This window comes from Limulus polyphemus, unplaced genomic scaffold, assembly GCF_000517525.1.
Source record: "Limulus polyphemus unplaced genomic scaffold, Limulus_polyphemus-2.1.2 Scaffold91, whole genome shotgun sequence".
Classification (NCBI taxonomy): domain Eukaryota; kingdom Metazoa; phylum Arthropoda; class Merostomata; order Xiphosura; family Limulidae; genus Limulus; species Limulus polyphemus.
In genome coordinates, this window is record NW_013665701.1 from 160011 (window position 1) to 183414 (window position 23404).

Here is a 23404-nt window from a genome sequence, read left to right on the forward strand (position 1 = left end):
AGTTTAACGTCAAATATTATTTATGATTTTAACTTTATACACAAGTGCCAAAATACTATACTTATTTAAAGGTAATTTGAAAGAGAAAAGAGATTTTATTGGAATTGTCAATACAATACGTATTTATCAAAACTTTTGTAATTTGAAGTGGAAAATAAGCGTAATGACAAAGCGATTCACGCGCGAGTAACAAACCACTTTTGCAGGCTTAACCTGTTGAAAGTTTGTTTGTTTATTTGTCGTTTAACACAAAGCTACACAATGGGCTGCCTGTGCTCTGCCCAACACAGGTATCGAAACCCAGTTTCTAGCGTTGTAAGTCCCTAGACAAACCGCTGTGCTATTGGGGGGGGGGGGCTGTTGAAAGTCATCACATAACAAAACATTGGTCAGCCTTCTTATAATAGGAGGTAATGATCTACTGCCATAGAAGGAATAACTAATTTTCCTATTATATGTATATATAGGACATCACATTTTTAGCACTACTTATCAAAGCAGAAATATATTACAAATGACAGTAGTTAAAGGGGCGAAACCAATAGCTACAAACACACATATCATTGGTTTGAAAATCATCTACTCTTGGTCTCTTTTATTATATTCTAAAATACCCATCAGTAAATTCATCGACACTTTTGTAATGAAAAAGATAAATATTTCCAACGAACAATAATTACTTAAGGAGATTTAAGGGGCAGGTCTTAGAGAAGTTATTAAACTAAATTTTATTAGCTAACAATAAAAGTCCAGACAAAAGCTGCTACAAAAAATAAATCTATCTTTGTAAAAGTATTTAACCCAAGATTATTAAAAATTGTTAATTTAAAATGGGGGAATAGAGGATCTTCAAAAATTACAGAAACAAGATAGGTAGCTTAAAGTGAAAATGCAAATGCAAAAACACTAAACAAACAAGCTTATGGTTTGAGAAATAGAGTTGACATTATTTCCTCAAGCTGTATGATAGCAGTACTGTCCTATTTGAAACAGTTTAATTTAATTAAATACGTAGTTGGTGTATGGTGCTCTATCGGGAAACAATGACAACCTTTGGATTGGCTTCATGCAGATTGGGTGGTTATTGCTTCTGATATCATTGTCATAATGGTATCCTTGATAGTGGTACTACATGTATGATCACTATGATGCATGGTAATCAACATACCAAATGTTATGTTATATGTTTGTAAAATATATAGCTACTATATTTATACCCTGTAGCAAGTCTGTAAACACTAGATTGGAGGGACTACTGAACTATACTGGAATGGTGCATGGGCTGGATTTTGTAACCGCACGAGTTTTATACATGCGCATGCAATGTATGTTGGCTAGTATTTATATATATATACATTCAGGCTTTATAGGGTTTTTTAAGTTTGTAAAGCCGTATATATATATATATATATAGATAGTCATATGAATGCATAGATGCCGCATATATATTCAATACAAGAAAATGTGTCATAATATAATAGCATATGTATACAAATAAGCATTTTTAATATTTCTCATAGTTGTTACATTTTCCCCTTTCCTCTTCCTCTTCGCTAACCATAGTAAGTTCTGCTGGGGCCAGATTTCCTCTTAGAGTGACATTTTGCACATTCTACGACATCGAAAAACGTGTTAATTAACAATTATGAGTTGATTATATTAATATACCTCCCACCCCTTCTATTTCTGATGGAGTTTGGATCGTGACACTTCTACGACTTTTTTCCACTGTGACGCCCTAAACTCTAGGGGCCATCGTTGCTGCATATTTTATTTCAATATCTTTCGCCTAGAATCACCATCATTTTCGCCATCTTCTGCTTGCACGATTCTTGCTACTCTTTATAGTCAGCTTCAAAGATGGCTACTGTATCTGCAGTATTATAAAATTTGCAATCATACAGTGTTGGCTATAATTTGACTCTTACCACCAGCCATCACCGTGCTTGTCGATCCGATGCTCGAAACTGAGCTTGGGCTCTCTTTTAAACTATAGCTTAAAGATTTCTGTTGTGTGAGACAGCCTAGACTTTTGGGTAACGTTTTATACATTTGTATAAAATGGCCGAAATTGATCAAGCAGTGGTCCTGTCAGCAGCGTCGTGTCCAAAAGGGCAGGAACCATATATATAAACAAATGATACGCAACATCAACACAGTTGCAACAATAAGTTAATAATCACTATGGTACGTATGTTATTTCTGCCATATAAACATTAAATTACATCCAGGATCTGCACGCAGCTATATAAATATGCATGTAGTAGATTATGAGGGTCCATATAAACTACAGATTACATTAAAACGATTGGGTGTCAACGGTTATACAGACGCTGTTATTTGCTGGACAGTCAAATAAACTCAAAACTACCCTACATAATGCGCAATGATGCCTATAGTAATATTGCCCAGGACTTATTACAATCGCCACAGTCATTTTTGTGTACGCTGGCGGAATAATATTATATAATAATAAGGAAGAACAATTGGAGATCCATATTATGAACCACTATCATGGTTCATGATGCACTTGATAAGTTTATTTGTAATGTTTTAAAAACCGAATATGTTATAGAATATACCCAATACTTTTAATTGAATCACCAATAAAGATTAAGTTTCATTTCATCGCAAATTATTCTATGCATTCTGTAAATATACCCACTATATACAATGTCAGAAAATGATTTCATGCCACGATAAACAACAACAAGTTAAAGGGGAAACTGGTAACAAAATAATCACAATAAGATAATCGTGGTGTATGTCTGAGCGTTTGTCTGTCTCCCGTTTGAAAAGCTGTGCACGCAGTCAAAGCTCAAGATTCACTTTTGAAATGACGGGAGAACAGACATGAATAATGTTGATGCCAAATTTTATTTCGCAAACAGGATATTCTACACTAAATTGTTAGGAATTAATCATACTATCATTCACATTTCAAAATGTGACGTGCCTTAAAGAATAAAAAAGTAGATTTACCGTATATTATTATTTAGCGGCTCTTAGCATGACTGAAATGCTCAATAATTACTTTTCGCCGTGGTCGTTATAAGTAGTTCAGGAGTTTGGCTGTGACGAAACCAAGAGTGCAACACAATTAACCTTTCAAAACTCCATGAAATAATTTAAATTGATAGATTAACGTAAACTATCCCGTCACTGGGGACGGGTACTTTTGCTTGTAGTAAAATATTTCCTACTGTAAGCAATGACGCTAAAAAAGAAAATGCTTTACTTTTGTAAGAGATAAATACTACACGTCGTTACTACTAATAATACATGATATCCTCCTAATCTTTAACATGTTACTGACAGAAGATATAGGCTGTACACCATTAATAATAATGAAACTACACGTATTAACCCTTAAAAAGCTATTTAAAGGCGATATAGGCTATATGTCGATAATAATAACAAAAGTTCATGTGTTGTTAACAGACACTTACAGGTGATATGAACTACATACTCCTAATAACATTACAGGTTAACGTGTTGTTAACCCCTAAACAACTATTTACAGGAGATATAGACTACATTCTGCTAATAATAATAAAGTCTAACTCTTAAACAGACACTTTTGGGAGATATAGACTACATACTGCTAATAATAATAAAGGTTTCCTATCTTTAAAACTTAACATGCCACTTATAGGCTATATAAACTATATACTGCTAATAATGATAAAGGCTCACGTATTTTTTCCCCTTAAACAAGTACTTACAGGTGACATGAAAATGTAAACAACTTAACGTTAACAAGAGTAGATGTTAATCCTTAACCTACGACTTACTGAAAATATAAAATAAATACTGTTAACAACAATGAAAATTGATATACTTTTGATCACTAACTTCTCACTTACAGGAAGTACAAACAACTGTCAACAACAATAAATATGGAATGTTGTTATTCCTTAATTTGTCACTTATAGGAAACATAACCTACGTACTGTTAACTATAATAAATTATGAGATACTGTTAATTTTTAATTTGACACTTACAGGATGTATAGACAGCATGCTTTTAACAACAATGAAGTTTAATTCATTTACTTCAAGATACAAATCGCATATCATTAAAAAAGATAAAAATTGGCATGTTGTTAACTTCAAACCCTGCTTATAGGTAAGTTAGCCTAAATGATGTTAACAACAATAAAATGTACGTACCAGCAACCTTTAACACGTTACTCACAGAAGGTATACAGGGGTTGAGTACGTTATTTTAGAACGATTATGAAGCCTCACCATATCGTTACAGCCCATGTCGCTATGTTCAGACACACTCTATCTGGCGACAGTGCATCTTGCCAGTAGCCCTTCAACATAGTTCCCATTGCAAATGGCTGCGCTTTAAGGCTTGTCATTCTCAAACCATACCTCTCCTCTCTGATGTTTTCTATGATCAATCTGGTGTAGGAGGACGACGGTTTCCCAGTGCTTGTTTCAACAGTGTGATCATAAAGAAATCTATTGGCGCTGCGTTTGCGTCGACTTGAACGTTATGTCTTGTGTTTGTTTACACGTGACTTGTGTCGCCTTTCCAGACGAAGATCCTTCTTGATTATGTTGCGCATACAAATTTTACCACTGACCTTAGTATTCGTGGGTTCCCACTTTTTACAAGACGCTGTAGTTTGCTTACCATGCCTCGAGTACGATTTGTTTCAGGTCTCTTTTTGGATTATTCTGGTGTTCCAAATGGATTCATATTCATTGTACTTATAACAAGGAAGGTTGAAGAACTGCGTGACTTTTCATTCATAGAAGCTTAACGAACTCTTAGTTTCTAGCTTACTGCCTACAAAAGATATAACCCACAATTTATGTATAACAGTAAAAGTTGACTATGTGTTAATTTTTAACTCGTACTTGTGTTTTAGGTTGTATTCACTCATAAGTTTGAAAACTTCGTAATCTAAAAGGTTCAGCATATAATGTAAGATCTGAGAACACAGAGATTTTATAAGACGTGTCTTTGTTACAGATTTCTTCTGTAATTAATTACCTGTTGTTCATTCTTTATTTTTGTGTTAAAGATCATAAATCGTAATTGTTGTTGTGCATGTGTGTTTGTGTGTGTGTGTGTGTTTTAGCGGAAAGCAACACAACTGGCAATTCGAGCTCTGTCCACCGCAGGGAACCGAACCGCGGATTTTAGCGTTGTACCTCTGCCCCAACCATTTTAGTTGTATAACTTAAATGATTATTTCAAATTTTCTACGTCTTTACATAATTTGGGTTTCTAAAACTAGCATTTACATCTCAAAAATTCAAGATATTTTGGTTGAAAGCGACAGTGACTTTTACTAGTTGTTTAATCACTTTTAAATGGTTACACGTTTCTCTTGATAAATTAATGAAATTTTCATGTTTCAATTCAAACTAATGAAAAGTGTGTGAAACTGTAAGTACTTAAAGAAATGTGAGTTTCTCCTAATAGTAAGACCAATAAAAGTAGATACGTTTTCTAGTGAAGTTTAAACTATTCATAATTTTGTAAATCAATGTGCTCTTAATGACCTGTAATGAAATTTCAAAACATATTTACATCCATGTCACAGAGAACTCTTGAAAGGCCTGTTAATGTACAATAAAATATTGAATGTGTAAGTAATTTTGTAGAAAAGTAACTTCAACTTATGATTCATATCTTGCAAGCAGGATGTTTAATTATTTATGAGATGTTTTGTAAAGTAAAAAAGTAAAAGTACAATACTCGTTATACTACCTTCCAAACAATCCTTAAAAAATGTTAAAGTTTACTATTAGTTTTTCTTGTTGAATATTATTAGATGTTTTAGTGTATTTATGTACACATCGATAATAAAAAATAAAAGTATAGTAAGGCATGCCAGCTTGTTATGCGCTGCACTATTGTGTTTGGCATGATATTAACTATGACTATTTTTTCTCAGTTTATTCCCCCCTCTATGAGAATTTCATACAGTTTCCTGAAATGTAGTTCCCCACGTGTAGTAATAAAGACGCCTGTAATCCACCGTGTAATTGCTTTTAGGGAAATAACTTGTTCCTGAATAATAAAGAAACGTAACGTTATCACCATATATATATATATATAGTGACTCAACGAATTAATTTTTTAACGAAACAACACAAATAAAATATTCAATGCTTCTCTTGTAAGGCTTCAATTAGAGGACTTTGTCATAATTATACGCTCAGTGTTTTTGTCTTTTTGTTTTTATCTCCATTCTTAACTTGTCACATTTTTTTCATATATTTTATTGTTACCTTGCCAATATTTTTTAAAACACGTTCAATTTATATATATTATAAGATTTATATATTGAACCTAATATGAATTATTGTTTGTTGTTTCGCTTGGTTGTTATTAAGCACAAAATTACACAATGGGCTATCTATGCCTTGCCCACTACGGGTATCGAAAGTCGATCTTTAAGCGTCCTAAGCCTGCACTCATAACCGAGCCACTGGGAGACTTGTATGTTGTACATTACGTACTTGAAATTCAAAAATGCACTACAACACATTTGATAACTTACGCATTATAACCATCACTGGTATGGTGTTATTTATTTTAATCTAATGTGCTTGTTGGTTAATGTACAATGACTTATCATTGAATGGATAACCAAATATTTTCAAGAATAAGATTGAAAGTTTGAACAACTCTCTTCGTTAGACCATTAGTGATGAAATGTCCAGAGCTGTTCGTTAAATTAATTGAAAATTGCTAATAATTAAAAAAAAAAATCCGTGGCATCATATTCAGGTAAGCCTGCATCTGTTATACCTCGTCATTAACAATGGCTTTCATCTTTGCTATAGACTGTAAAACCAACAAGAAGATAAATGTTATAAAATGAGGCAACTATAGTCATTAATCATAATAATTTCAGTTCCAATATCAGATCAAGCCTTTTTAAAAGTTCCGTACATCAGTTTTCGGGGTTGGTTTAACTTGAAAAATTGCATATGGAACGCTCAAGGTCAAGTTGTAGACGGTGATAGAAAAGCCAGGTTAGTAAATGACAGCCTCGAATGTTCTGATATCATTTTCTATTGGTTATATCAGATTGATTGAACAGTTTCGGACAAAATGTTCTCACTCTTAAAGATAATACTTCTTATTGACGAAATAGATCCCAAAATCCATATTGCTGCTGTACCTTACAAGAGACTTTGCTTACGGATATTTTAAGGGGAGTCAGACTCTTGCTGATGATATCTTTAATTTCCTCTATTTTGATATGAATTATCAGAAGTGTAAAGATAATATCAAGCTCAGTTCATACACAATAGTTTCTGTTTCACATAAGTAAGTGTGAGACAGGAATGTCGGCCAGACAGAATTCTTTGTTTTGTATACATCATTATTAAGTCATAGCACCGCAGTTTAACTTTTGAGACCGTATGTGACGTATCACGTAAGTTCAAACACATGTAACACTACAATTGTTAAGACTATTCGGATGGGAAATGATTGAAACACTCCACTTTAAATGAGACAAACACCAAACATATTGATAAGAGTGTTGGTCTTTCAACACTGAAACCCCAGTTTTTGGCATTGTTGACATTCTGTACTTTGGTGGAATAGACTGCTACTTTTATTTTAGACCAACACCAAGTGAACTTCAAGACTTTTCCTCTCTCTCAGGCTGAGCTATGGGGATGGCCGAAGTATATTCTGGGTGTTAGTTTCTTAAACCTGCGTACACTAAGTTAGGTAGATAAATATAAATAGTGCAGCACTGTACAGAATGTTAGAATATAGCAAAGGATTTCTGGCTCTCTTAAGTATTAATAGTGGAAAAAGTCCCAAAAAACTACATCAAACACACACTATGATACTATCTCATCAGCCTTTGTGGTTGTAGGATGACAAATCATACCCAACGTTACAAAGCGAACAATAAGTAACAAGAATCACATCTCCACATGGTAGTGTTTCATTGTTTTCACCACAAATTCGATGCTCATAGCCCATGAACAGCGATGGTTGTGATAAGTGACTTCTAGACTTCAGTCCCTTCATATAAGCCAGCAACATGGAGATCTCTGTATACAGTAGAAGAGTTGATCTGTGGTCCTTAATTTCCACTTAATTCCTTAGTGGTAGATTTAAAGCCACGTATACGATCTGGTGTCACAACACGTTTCAAATTTCGCTTGGACCGAAAAAACGACTAATTTTAGATGGTTGAACCAATGTTCTTCTTTAGCGCGGCCAGTAAGTGGTCTTCCATTTGCTCAACACATTACTCACAGTGTATATGAGAATCAGTAAGTGGGCTCCAATATCATGGACATTCATGGTACCAATGCCAGAAATCAGTAATCATTTCTGTTTGAAGGTCCATAAGAACCTTTATTTGTCGCATCTTGATGTCAACTCACAGACATTTCACCGGGGGGGGGGTACTTACGTGTATGCAAGTATACTATATTACCAAAACATTGAACCAGTGTGTCTTCAGTTCAGCTTCCATTGAACTTCCTTCTAAGTACCATGATGCTCTGCTGTGGATCAATGGTAGCTTGATGGCTTATAACGTTGGAGTTCATGGCTTGATCCCTGCGATGGGCTTAAACAAGCCAATGAGTAAAATGATAAAGCTAAATCCATATAGAAAACTATAAACAAAAACTCAGAAGAGTACTTTTTTTTTATAAGAAATTGAAAAAAATCTATAATCTTATACAGACACAATCGTGATTCCAAAAAGTTAATAAGTTCTGATATTTTATCTTAAGTACTGAAAACACACATCTTAAAAGAATGAAAACGTAACACATGAAGTCATATCCTAAAACAAATAAGAGCACAGTTCTAAGTTGTTCTGTTTTGTAACATTTCAACGATTCATAAACATATATAATTTACAACATAAGTACCCTGCTCTACGAAAGAGTGCCTATAAATAACAATTTTTTTTAATTTCATCAATTTCTCATTTATGTCTCCGATAGAAATTTTTTAAATATCTATATAAATAATACACTTGTGTTTACCTGTTTGTCTGTCCGGGACTTTTCTCCCAAATTTCTCAATCAAATGCTACAAATCTCATATCGTTAGAAAGTCCTTTGTCCAAGGAGTCCAGATTGTATATTGGCTTTTCCATTGAGAATCACCTTACCTGCTTTTTGCTTAGTCAAACTTTTTAATTCAATGAGTATACTACACGATGGCATAACGTCGTTGTCATAACATGACGACTGGCTTCGATTTCAACTTTAGTTTTTTCATTTGTAAAGTATTTCAAACAACACTTAACCCATGTATAATATCCTAAAAAACTAACATTGCTCTAAATACAATTGCTATGGGCTTTCTCGTCTTATTTAGGTCTAAAATAAGCATGCGCAGTTTGCTCAAACCATATGAACACGCATTCAGACGTTTCTGCTTATTCAGCTAAGTTTGCCTTCATTACAGCTTTACATTTACTTTACAATAATTTAGCTTCGGTTCGTTTCATAGACTGATACAAACACTTTTTAGCTAATTTTTTCTTTACTACGGGTTTTATTCTTCTTTTTTGTGAGTTTCTTTGTTTTAACTCACAAAACCGTGACATACACTGAACACTAATAACTGTTCCATATTCTGTACACTATTATAAATACCATTACTTTACTATATTGTTTACTTTACGTATAGTTTTACTAAATAAAGTTACGTCTACGTGAGTTTGTTTGTCTGACCGCGTAAAATATTTTCAAATAGACCAGGATTTATCGATCAAACATATAATGCCTGCAAGAAAGCGTAGCTTTAATGGCATGCGTGAAAATAAGGAAATATAAGGAAAATTCAAGCGAAGGGCATGAAAACTGCCACAAATGTTTTGCGGGTCACTCCTAGTTCTACTAATAACGTTTTAATTGTAATTATTTTTACTGCAATATAAATACAAACGGATAATGTTAGTGAGACATTATTTTTCTTGTTTGTTGAAGAGGGTCACTTTATTTGTTGATTTTAACAATATTTACAACTATTCTGGAACGAGTCTGCGTAACTTTCGTAACACATGTTACATAAAAACAACATCCAGTGGCTTCCCTAGACGTTATGTCGTATTACATTTGGTAGACCAAAAAGGAGAATGCGTAAGTTGGCTTTTGAGAATACAAAATTGACACTCTCCCACACCTTTTTAGAAACTAGGCTAAAACAAATAGTGTTGCACAAAAAAAGGTAGAAAAGATTAAAGTATAAACTAGAATGTGGAAAGGATAAAATGTACTTAGTAAGAGAGGTATTTGTGGAAGTATTATGTATATACACGTAGGGATACACTGTCTATTAAATTGAACTTTTATTCCCAAGTCAGAAATACAAAATAGAAAAATTAAAACATGTGACTACAACTGCACCATAAAGAGTGTTTAGTAAAATTAATCTTTGAGGTTGATTTTCCAGCCCCTATAATGGCTCATGGGTGTCCGCGCAGGAAGGCAAGGGGACATTTGCCCCCCTGGATTATCTAACTAAAATTTAAAGGATAACATAAAATAATATTACATTTTCCTAGTTATAGCTTTGATATCGTTTTGTCATCTTGCCCCCCCCCCCCTCTGTAATATATTCTGGAGACGCCCATGTAATGGTCACATTATACATATATATGTTTCTGGGAAGAGGTTAATACTACTATTTTATCTACAAATCCCAGAAAACTAGAGTATAGTTAATTAGCCACCCAACCTGTAAAAAAAAAAGTGCAAGAAACTTACCCAACTGTAACCCACGAAAAAATATGAATAAATGTCAACCCTGGTGTTAAAGTAGCAACAGACTGATCAGCCATCCACCCTGTAACAAAGGAATAATCAACTCACCCAACCACCCACCCTGAAAAAAGTAGCAATAAACTCATCCAACCATCCGCCCAACTTTTCATATTTTACCATTCCCATATTATAGTTTGTACCCTAATGTTATTTGTCTTTTATACACGACGCTTTTTGTTGCTGGTCTATTATGTAAAAAAAAGGTTGTAAAATATGATAAATGCAAGGAGTTGTTGGCCTCACTCTCCTTGCTTTAGATATTAAAATTAACATAATGGTAGTGTAATCTTTATGAATAAATATATATACATACATACATACACATGTAAATATGTAGTTACTGTATATACACACATATTATTCTCTCTTTCTTAAATATACTTCACATGACACTCAGCACTATATTAGCTGAATTATAAAATGCAATTACGTTCAATAATTCATCAGTTTTATTACTCACATTCATTTCTTAGTGCTGTTTTATTGTAGTAAGAAATATATATGTAATAAAGCTTCACTTTATATTGCCTGTTCGTCGTCTAATTTGTCATTAAGGTGGCATTTTATACCTGCTCTTCATATTAACTTCATCAAGTTCATCAATTATTCCGCCTCCTCTGGTTCTGGTTTATTAAGTGTTACTTTCATTTTTCCTATCCTAAAACTGGATTTATAAAATCACTTTCTTGCAGTGTTTCTTATATATATATATATGTATTTTCAGTTTGTTGATAATATTGAATATTTCCATTGATTACATTTTTATTTTTTTCTGATAAAGAAAAGGGCATTTATCATCAGGTATGTTTCTTTTGCATATTAATATTGATTGAAAAATATAGCGGATGAAGTTTTAAAAGTATAACTTATCATTTGTAAATCAAGCATTCAATAATTAAAATTCAGTTTTCTTTGTGATCTCAAGATTATTTTTCGTCTGGTGACTAACAAGTGAAACAAACTCAGAGTCGTTGTATAATGCCATAGAAAACATATAGAAACCAGAATGAACAATTCTATCCAACAGACGCTTTTAGCATGGTGAGCAATATAACTTTACAACCATGTTTTAAGTTGCGCATAAATTTTAGAGGGCAGAAATCTATAAAATTTAAGTTAGGTTTGTTAAACATTTGAAAGATCATGTTTCCGTTATACAAGTTTAAATGTTGACATTACATGAGTTGACAGTTACAGCATTATACGTATATGTAGTCAAGTAACCGTTGTGGAACGTATAGAAAACTTTGTATAGAACAAAAAGACCTATATTTAACCCCGTATAAAATAGAAACTGATATTTATCTTTGTGTTAAAAGAAAAATATCAAATTAACCCTGTATGAAAAATGCATATAAGTTAAATTTTGTATGAGCGGGAAATTTATAATCAACGTTGCATAAATCTTTAAGTAGCCTCGTATGAAACATTTTACGACATACTTTATTTTGCTTGAAAGCGAAAAATATTCACAGCCTTGTTTGGGGAAAAACAATACTTGCATTCTATTTGAAAGAGAAACTTATAATTAAAAATGAATGAAACATAAACCTAAAAGTAACTTTGAATACAGATTTATACATATGTATCAGTATTTAACCCTTTCAACCTTTGTTCAAAGGGTCCGCCACCATGGGGGGGTCGTTGGTGAGTAGAGATCAAAGGGTGCCGCCGAGTGAGGATACTTGGAGATCATACCTGACGTCTTAGTTCCACACAGTGGCGCCAGAAGACGGATACTTCAAGTCTGTGTTACTAGGGTGTGGATAGTTCCAAATTATATTATAAGAAGCAGTGAAATCACGTATGTGGAACGGACTGGTAGATGTTTTGTTAAGTGTTTCGCAAGTGAACAACCACACGGTCTGAGCATGAATATCAATGTTACTAATATATACCATTTGGTTCTCTATAGTTCTTAATGCGAAAGTAGTTTCTGCATTATCGTTATGGTCAACTTTATAATTTATGATTGCACTTGAATATCCATAATAAACAAAGCTCCTTCAATGCTTAAAATTAATATTTTATGTATTACAGTTTGAATAGTTTGGCGTACCTTATGATTATTCATATACTAGTTTAACTTACGTAGAGGACTATTTTTTGTATTAACATAAAACACTTACACTCTAGATGCATATCGTATAAAAGCATTAACTAATGTTGTAATCTGTAGAGGACTATTTTTCGTATTAACATAAAACACTTACACTCTAGATACATATCGTATAAAAGCATTAACTAAAGTTGTAATTCCAAACAAAACTGGATAGTACTATTGTGTTTGAATTTAGTAATTATCAACAAAAAAAATGATTCAACAAGTAAAATAAATATTTTATTTCACCGAGTTTTGTTATAATTTCACTAGTTTGACCAGGGCACTCGACTCGCAATCCGAGGGTCACGGTTTTGAATCTCGTCCCCGAACATATTCACCCTTTTAACCGTGGGCGTTATAACGTAACGGTCAAAACCACTACTTGTTGATAAAGAGTGGCTCAAGCGTTAGCGATGAGCGGTATTGAGTAGCTGCCTTTTTTCTAGGCCTAGTCTATCACTTCAAAATTAGGGACAGTTAGCACAGGTAGCCCTCGAGTAGGTGCGCGTGAAATTCAAAGCAAACAAAAACTAATTGTATAGCGTACTTCATAATTTACTCAAGTGATTAAACACATATCAATTTAACTTTCAATCTACATAGAAGACTATGTTTAGTAATAACATAAAACATTCAAACTTTAGATATCGTTAACTTAACTGTATGGTTTACATACATGACTAAACATACACGAGACTAGCGTAGTAATACCTATTCCTGAAAAGGACTGTTTTTAATGTTAACTTAAAGCGATCAAACCCTAGATATAGTTTCATTTGAATCACATAAACTAAAAGTAATGTAGTATGTCCAAACGAAACATGGGGAGTATCATTGCATTCAATCGACCATGAGCTGTATAACAGTTTTCATTCTTATGTTTGTGTTTTAACTCACAAGTCATTAAATTCAATATGATCATTTGGCTCCGATATAGTGACACTGCTATTATACTTTGTAAAATGGTCTTCTAAGCGAATGGCTTACTGTAGAACAGATCCAATCACCTATATAAACTTTTCAAGAAACAGATATTTCTATTGTATCACTTACGTGATATAGTTACTAACACTTGCGATTTTATCTTTTGTCATAGCATCCAATAGCATATCCATTTTTTATGACTTTCTGTAGAACATTCACTTTGATGTACGAAACACTAAATCAATGAGACAATTGATAAGTATAACGTTTTGTGCTTAAAGAACTCATGCAGCACATTTAAAAATTGGAAAGAACTTTCACAGTGGGACCTATATGATATGAAATAATACACTTAAAAGTTATATATATATAAACAGAAGCGCTACCGAAAAGTTATATATATAAACAGAAGCGCTACCGAAAAGTTATATATATAAACAGAAGTGCTACCGAAAAGTTATATATATAAACAGAAGTGCTACCGAAAAGTTATATATATAAACAGAAGCGCTACCGAAAAGTTATATATATAAACAGAAGCGCTACCGAAAAGTTATATATATATAAACAGAAGTGCTACCGATACGTTTCACACTCGCACTCATACTGTAGCGTTTAGTCGTGTGATATGAGTCACAGATTAAAGTTTGAATGTTTCTTCAAGATTGTTATAATATTCTTTGGAGACATTTGTGTGTATACATATTTAAAGCTTGTTTTGGTTTATTTTAGATATGATAAACATTTCATATTGGACAGGTGCTTCTTATAATCCAAACGAGATATTTGTTTTATATAGAACAAAATTCTACCTTTTCATGTCATTTCCCATATAGGACACTAAAATCAAACTAAGCAAGTCATCTAAACAGTCCAGTATTTTGGCAGCTACGTGGATGAACAGAAACTTTTATATTATGGATTTGAAGACTTACACTTCGTTTTAACAAACTGTATTACTTTCAGTTTATATAATTCAGATGTAACTATATCTAGAGTTTGAATGCTTTAATTTAACGTGTAAAACAGTCCTTTTTAGGAATATGTATAAGTAAGATGATCTAATGTATGTATGCTCTTATATGTAAACTGTAAAGTCAAACTGAACTACATTACAGTTAGAATACGATGCATACAATATATTTATATAGCTTGGATGCTTTACATTAATACGAAAAATAGTCTTATATAGATCGAAAACGAAACTAGTATAGTATAATCGCAAGAGTAAGTTATAAAGTGCGCTATACAATTAATTAATCAAACTATAAAAAAACTCGATCAAACAAAGTATTGATTTTATTTATTTAAAGTTTGTTTTATTGATATATTATGACGAAATGCACACACAACCGATCTCTGCAGTTTTGTTTGGAGGACAGCATTAGTTATGCTTTTATACGATATGTATATAGTATGTAATGAATGTTTTAAGTTAATACGAAAAATGGTCCTCTACGTAGATTGTAAGTTAAACTAGTGTACGGACAACCATAAAGTACGTTGTATAAATAATGTTACTTTAATAAATAAAATATACATTTTACGTATTGAAATGATTTGTTTATCATCAAATAAATGAGTATTAAGGTGAAACTACAAAGTAGAAAGTTGACTCTAACTATAATGCAGAAACCAATATTGTTTTAAGAATTGTAGAAAATGAAATGTTTCATTGTTTGTTATTTCGCAAAATGATGCATACGATAAATATCTAAAGTTCGAACACTGTACGTTGATACAAAAAATGTTTCTCTACTTATACTGTAAGTTACTCTACTGTATGGCCTTTGTGTACAATGTAAGTTACTCTACTGTATGGCCTTTGTGTACAATGTAAGTTACTCTACTGTATGGCCTTTGTGTACAATGTAAGTTACTCTACTGTATGGCCTCTGTGTACAATGTAAGTTAAAATAGTGTATGGCCTCTGTGTACAATGTAAGTTACTCTAGTGTATGATCTCTGTGTGCAATGCAAGTTAAACTAGTGTATGATCTATGTGTACAATGTAAGTTAAACTACTTTATGATCTCTTTGTGCAATGTAAGTTAAACTAGTGTATGGCCTCTGTGTACAATGTAAGTTACTCTAGTGTATGGCCTTTGTGTACAATGTAAGTTAAACTAGTGTATAATCTCTGTGTACAATGTAGGTTAAACTAGTGTATGGCCTTTGTGTACAATGCAAGTTAAACTAGTGTATGGCCTCTGTATACAATGTAACTTAAACTAATATACAGATATTCACATATATAAACCATGAAGTAAGTAATACAAATAGTCAAACAGTAATAAATTAAATATTATTCAGAGAACAAAAAGGGATACATAGGTCACGATATAATGAATGCATTTTTACTGACTATTTTTCATTTGGACATACTATTTGTTTTGTTTTTAGTTCATACGATTTAGATGAAAATACTTAGACTTCGAACACTTTACGTATAAAGCAGCACGAAATAGTCTTTTTCAGGACGACGTAGAATCGTAGATTGTACATTCAAATAATATATATATATATATATATTCTAATGAGTGCATCATGAAGTATGCTATATAAGTAATCAAACTATAACAAAAATCGACGAAAGAAAACAAGCATTTTATTTATTCAAACACTGTGTTTGTTATTACAAATTGAATGCAAAATCATACTATGCATTTTTATTTGGACATACAAATGTAGTTAACGTTTTTATCGTTGACGGCGCCCTATGCGAGATATAGATTCTGTGCTCTTCCGAAAAAAAAAAAAATGTAATCTACTCTTGCCTTCCAAGATGTAAACTCACACACCCCTACGGATTGGCACTTTGTGGCTTGTTACGGCCCATTTTTATATAGAGTTTGAATGCTCTAACTTAACATGGAAAGAGTTCTCTGTGTATATTGTAAGATAAACTAGTAATGGATAATAACGAAGTACGCTATACAAATATTCAAACTAAAATACATAAAATATCTATCCTAAGAGTTGAAAACGCTTTATTTATTATAGATATTGAAGTAAAAAACTATAAAATATACGGTGTTTAAAACTATATAGAATGAACTATGTTATTTGAATAACACGACTCAACTTGATATTCATGTTAAGACTGTCAGGTGTTTGGATTGCGAATCACATAATAAGTCATCTGCACACGCTCTCTCTGCGCTGTCCAGTGGCTTAGCTTACAACGCTAAAATTCTGGTTTCGATACACATGGTGGGCGGAACCATAATGCCCATTGTGTAGCTTTGTGGGCTGCATCAACCAACAATAACAATATCGTCGCTCCGCATAGACGATATCATTGCCCCTAGTAGCAAACTTTAGAACTACCCGCCCTCTGGCTTCACTTTGTAGAACTATGACGCCATGTGACCTCCTTGTCTTGAAGAATCCTTCTCACTTTGATCTCCACTCACAGACAACTCTAACTGAGGTCGCTCTTTTAGAAACACGTTAGGAGGGTTAACTACTTGCGTCAAGGAGGAAGAGGTCAAATGCACCTGACCCTCCCAGGTTTTCAAGACCTAAACTCCGATAAAGATCAAAGACAGACAGACTTGTATCAAACTTTAATTCAAAGAACAACATATTAAACTCAACGTTATATGAAAAAAGAAATTTAATTTTAAAATTTATGGAATAGAATTACTTGTATACTTTTGTGCGAAACATATATATATATATATACAGAGAGAGAGAGATATATATAGATATTTAATGTTTTAAGGATTAAACTCTCATACTTATTTATTTCATTAAAAGATAATATTATAATTATACTTTCGTGAAGAAAAAACATTAGTTATATTTGTATTAAAATGTATAATCAATCTTCTGTAGAATACTGTGAAAGATAAATATATTCTCATTACTTTATGAAAGAGAAACCTGTACTTAAAACTGATTGCAAGAAAAACTTAAATTTACTTTTGCAAAGAGAGCAGAGTAATAAATACTTCATACTGTATGGAAAAGAATGTTGTATGTAACTCTGAACGGAATAGAAATTTATACCTAACTTCGCATGGAAGAGAAACGTATGTATATTTAACTTTGTATTGGAAAAAAAAAGAGATTAATACTTAATTATGTAAGAAACACCGTATATTTATACAATTTAAATGTGTGAGATATGATCCTTATACTTACCATGGGAGAGGAGTATTTGAAATATAAATATGTATTAAATTATATAAAAACTCTACATGTACTTATTCTTCCATGAAAGAGAACACTATACGTGTATAGAACAGAAATATCTACCTAATGTCTATCGAAAGAAGATGTATACTTAACGTTAAAGTCATTATTATATTTCTACAGCAGTCCTATACTTAAAGCATACGGAATAGAAACATGCACTCAACCTTAAAATATGATATAAACAGTTGTAATATTTATTCAAGTATCAGTTTGTTTTACGATACACAGTTTCATTGCCCTCGGCAAATATTATAGCTTCACGCGGAAAATATAAGAGACTCCAAGACAAGTTATTAACTAAACTACACAACACATTCAAGCTGGGTTTAACGTATTTGGTATCGTATATGGATTTCTAAAACAGTCTCCATGTGTTATGGTCACACATGCTAACGAAAGTAGTAGAGCCAATACGATACAAGAACCAGCTGACCATGGCTGAACAAAATGTGGTGGTTGTGGACATCAGTTCTAACTTTCTAATTTTTTTTTTGTATGAGAACACTACCATTTCTAATAACTAAATCTTTATCACTCAATACACACTTGTGGTGCAACTTAGGTTTCATTATATATATGTGTGTGTGTGTGTGTGTGGGAATAAGTTGTTTAAGTAAACAGGTAATATATATACCTATTCCGTAATAAATAATTAGAATTTTGAAAATTAAGGCTCGTGTAACACATCTAAAAAATATATCGCTTGTACTATTCCCCACTCCCTCCATAAAAAAACAAAATTAGAAAAACGTTCTCAAGCAATCACTTTGTACGAAATACTCTGTGCTTTTTATCCTTATATCTTTCTTGTTAAAAAAAAAATACGTTTTTTTTTAAATAATCATTTGCGGAACTACAAAGGTTGAATATGTTACATTAAAATTATTTTGAAGCCTTACTATATCGTTACAGTCCACCACGTCCGCTCTATCTAGCAACTATGCATCTTGACAATAGAGCTGTAGCGTAGTTTCCATTATCGAAAGCTCCGCCGCTGAGCTGTTATTTCAAACACACCAATCTTTCCCATAATCCATCTAGTGAGTACACGAGGACGACTGTTTCCTAGAGTCCGATTCAATAGTGCGATCGTACAGAAATTCTAAGACACTGCATCCCGTGACTTGATCGGTATGCCCTCGTGCGAAATAATGTGAATATCCGTTTGATTCCCCAGCTGCTTGAGGTTGGGACGGTTAAACGGATATATCATGGAAGTACTGTTATGTTCGTGATTTCCTACCTGTTACAAGACGCCGTTACAATCTCTCTCGTCTATCGCTTGACAATTAGAGGTGGCTAACAAGATACCTCTTCTGTTACTTTATGCGAATATCCGAAACAATTCAAAATCTTTGTCTTTCAAAAATGCACTCCATCCCTCGGTGAGTCAACGGTAAGTTTACGGACTTACAACGATAATAAAAGTTATATATTCAAGAAACGACTAATTATTTTGATAAAAGTTCATTCAGCAGATAATTTGAGCTTTGCATTTTTTTAGATTACGATACATCAATATTATATTTATCTGTATGAATTATTTTGTCTATTGTCAAAATGCTTTAAGTCCAATAAAAAACGGGCACTAATGAGATGCACCATGATATGAACATGTTTGCTTATTAAACTTCCATCAGTGGATTATAGATGGCGCTTTCAACATAGTTTATAGTTTCGCCATAACAACTGCCTTTCGTTTTCGGCTATACGATTTTCTAGCTAACATAATCAAATAAGTATTACACATGATCTTTAACCAAACTTATGCAAGGTTGTTCTTCAGTTAAGGTAGTATGAGTACAGACTACGTTAATAGTTTGTACTTAAATAAGAACAAATCACTCTGAACGTTTTTAAGTTTTTTGTGATTTAGCTCATTATTACTTTAAATCAGTTTTTGGGTGATAATTTTTATTTTCTACAATTATTTTTGTTTGTTTGTTTGAAGTTAAGCACAAATAAACCGGAAGATATTTTAGTGGAAATTAAATAAATTTGTTTTACATCTGAGAAATTTACATGTATTGTCCTGATACTCGCATTCTAATGGTAATACAATGAATATTTACTTTATAAATTAAACCCTCTCTTTAATGTAATAGACTATAGAACGAGATAAAGTTGTACACGAATCTCTCGTTTACTACGGATATTTATAGTTTACTAGCATTCATCTGTTCTTATATCATCGTGTTTAGAGTTAAATTTCAAAGTCTTAATGCTGCACGGAAAAAAAAAGAAAGATGCGTGAGTCACCTTTTTGGCATGGTTTCTGTGTCACAGTGACTTCCATTTAAGGCCTGGTATTCGAAGACACTTAAATCTTTTAAGCCAATAATTTAAAACCATAATAGCATCTCAATATAACCCAAGGCTCTATTTGAAATGCAAACAGCTACTATATTTACGCGATGCTCTTCAGTATAATCTTAGAAATATTTTTACCCATGTTCATTCATTCAAACTTATAGTAAGATTATTAATTTAAAATTAATAATCTTAGTTTTTCTTAGAAGCTTAGTTTTCATAAGTTTAATCATTTTATCACCTTTTTTTTTAAGAGTATTTTTTACCAATTTCTACTTCATATCATTACCACATCATTGTTTTTGAATAAAATGTTTATGATTAAGTCTGCAATTGAAGTGGATGCCTTTTTTTATTGTTCCAAGTTAAGTTTCACTGTTATTTGAAGATACTTAATAAATAGAGTTGATTTACGGGTAAACCTACAGTGATGCAACGAACAATGAAAAAAACGGGCGATGAAGCTCGACTTTTGTTTTGATATATATATATATATATGTTCTAGACAAATGTTAAATTCTGCTTTTAGACTTGCCTAGTCAGCTAGATGGCCCGCATGACCCGGTGGATAAGTCACTCGACCCCCCTATCCAAGGGGCGCGGGTTCGCGTCCTTGTCGCACCAAACATGCCCACTTGGGCGTGGGGGCTAGCAACTCCACCCCGATAACAATCTGCTACGGAAAGTGCTACAACACTTCCGTCGGCGAAGTGTTGTTGTAGCCCTATGTTCCACTAGGAACTAAGAAGAAGAAGTCAGCTAGATAACGGCGATGAGATCTGGTAACGTACGTCCATGCTTCTTGTTGTTTTCTTAGTGCAAAACTATATAATGGACTATCTGTACTGTGTCTGTCGCGGGGAAACGAATCCTAGATTTTGCATCGTAAGTCAGTAGACTCACCGCTGACCAACCAGGAGGCCATTTCCATGTTTATAGGCATAAGATGTGTTAAGAGATAAAGTTATTATTTTTGAAATTAGAAAATACCGAAATGTAGTACATTTATTTATATAGTTGTGTACAAGTTGTCCGATAAAGTGAATAGAAATTTCAGATGCTCCACTAACCAGTGTTAAGTTTTTAATAGAATTACATTCATACTTATTTATTTAATTTGTTGTAAAATATAAAACTATATAATGAGCTGTATGTACTGTGCCTACCGAGGGGTTTCAACCCCATAAACTTCCAAGCTTATCGTTAAGCCACCAGGGGATTGTTACAGTGGGTCACTGATTTTCTAAAATTTTAAATAAAGCAATCAAATCTCTATTTTCTGTTATGTGCTCTCGTTTGACTTTATTTTTAAGAATGTAAAATTCACGAAAGAATTATGCATGATAATGTTAAATACTTCGTATAATTTACCTGTAGAATTATGTATAAACACTTCTGATGATACCATGTATCCTATAGATTTGTAAGTTTTCTTTATACCCTGGATCTTATGTAGATTATAAAAATGACCAACGCCATACACCACTATTCTCTACCAAAATAATTTATTAAAGAAATTCTTTTTTAAGCACAAAAAAAAAAACATTCTCAAGTCTCGTATTTCTACTCCAATATAAGTTTCAAATCAGAAACCTGATCTAAAATATTACAAATTTACGTTTATTAATGAATAAAATAAAGAATTTTATGTATTTAAATTAATGTCTTTCAGTTCTATTCTGAACACCTAGACTTCAATACTGTGTGAGATTCCGTGTATATAAACGCCATTTTAGAAGGAAACACAACGTTTTTGTTTTATTATTTTGTTTATAAACTAGTGTTTTTTTTATAAAACATTCAAAAATTGTAGAAATAAAAAATAAAGTGGAAATTGAAATAATTGTTTGTTTTTGAATTTCGCGCAAAACTACACGAGAGCTATCTGCGCCAGCCGTCCCTAATTTAGCAGTGTAAGACTAGAGGGAAGGCAGTTAGTCATCACCACCCACCGCCAACTCTTGGGCTACTCTTTTACCAATGTATAGTGCGATTGACCGTCACATTATAACGCCCCCACGGCTGAAAGGGCGAGCATGTTTGGTGTGACGGGGATTCGAACCCGCTACCCTCAGATTGCGAGTCGAGCGCCCTAACCACCTGGCCATGCCGGCCAAAGTGAAATTAAGCTTAATAGTTCATCAACTCCCATTATACACTTAACTTAAAAAGTTTGTTTGTTTGTAATTAAGCACAAAGCTACACAATGGCAAACAAAATATTAGTTAAACAACGTTGTTTTGATACATTGCATCGAGATTTCTAAGCGGTTTGTGTAGATGTTGTTTGAAGTTAAGCACAAAGCTACACAATGGGCTATCTATGCTCTGCCCACCACGAGTATCGAAACCCGGATTCTAGCGTTGTAAGTCCGCAGACATACCGCTGTGCCACTGGGAGACATTTAAAAAGTAAATTACCATTCAGTAAAGTATATCACTATTATATTCTATATTTAGCGTTAAGATTTGTATTAAGAAAGTGTTACACCACTGACAATCAGATTTATGCCTAATGAAAAAATATTACATATAATTAGACTGAGGGTGGGAGGTCAATTATTTCACAATTATATTAATATACTTCATTTTAAGCCAATAATAATTATATCTTGTAACTAGAAATTACACAGAGAAATGGACACCCTCTGGAGCTGTTGCTTTTCTTTAAATATAATTAACGAAATAATATAGGTCTTGAAATTTCAAGTCATTTGGTATTGTGACAGATATTTAGAGTTGGAAGCATGTTAAATAGGTTAGGTATTCTTATTGAAGTCCTATCTGTCCATGTTCGCTTCAATACAATAGTTGCTATTCCAGGTTTTTGAATATATTTTAGTCTGGTGGTAATTATATGAGATGTATATTTAAAAAAAAAATTGTAAAAGCAACTTCTGTTCATCCATACAGAAATCGTCCGTATACAACGTACACTTTTATCTTGTTCTCTTCATACAACTTCTGTTCATCCATACAGAAATCGTCCGTATACAACGTACACTTTTATCTTGTTCTCTTCATACAACTTCTGTTCATCCATACAGAAATCGTCCGTATACAACGTACACTT

General features: G+C 32.8%; 1 long non-coding RNA gene across 1 annotated transcript in view; it reads right to left on the reverse strand.

The window, feature by feature from the left end:
• The window catches only part of LOC111088277, a 42406-nt gene extending 23357 nt beyond the window's left edge, over positions 1–19049 (reverse strand). Inside the window, exon 1 of the long non-coding RNA XR_002612851.1 lies at positions 18922–19049. This is a non-coding gene — a long non-coding RNA (uncharacterized LOC111088277). The remainder of the gene's footprint in view (positions 1–18921) is intronic.
• Between the last annotated feature and the right edge of the window lie 4355 nt (positions 19050–23404).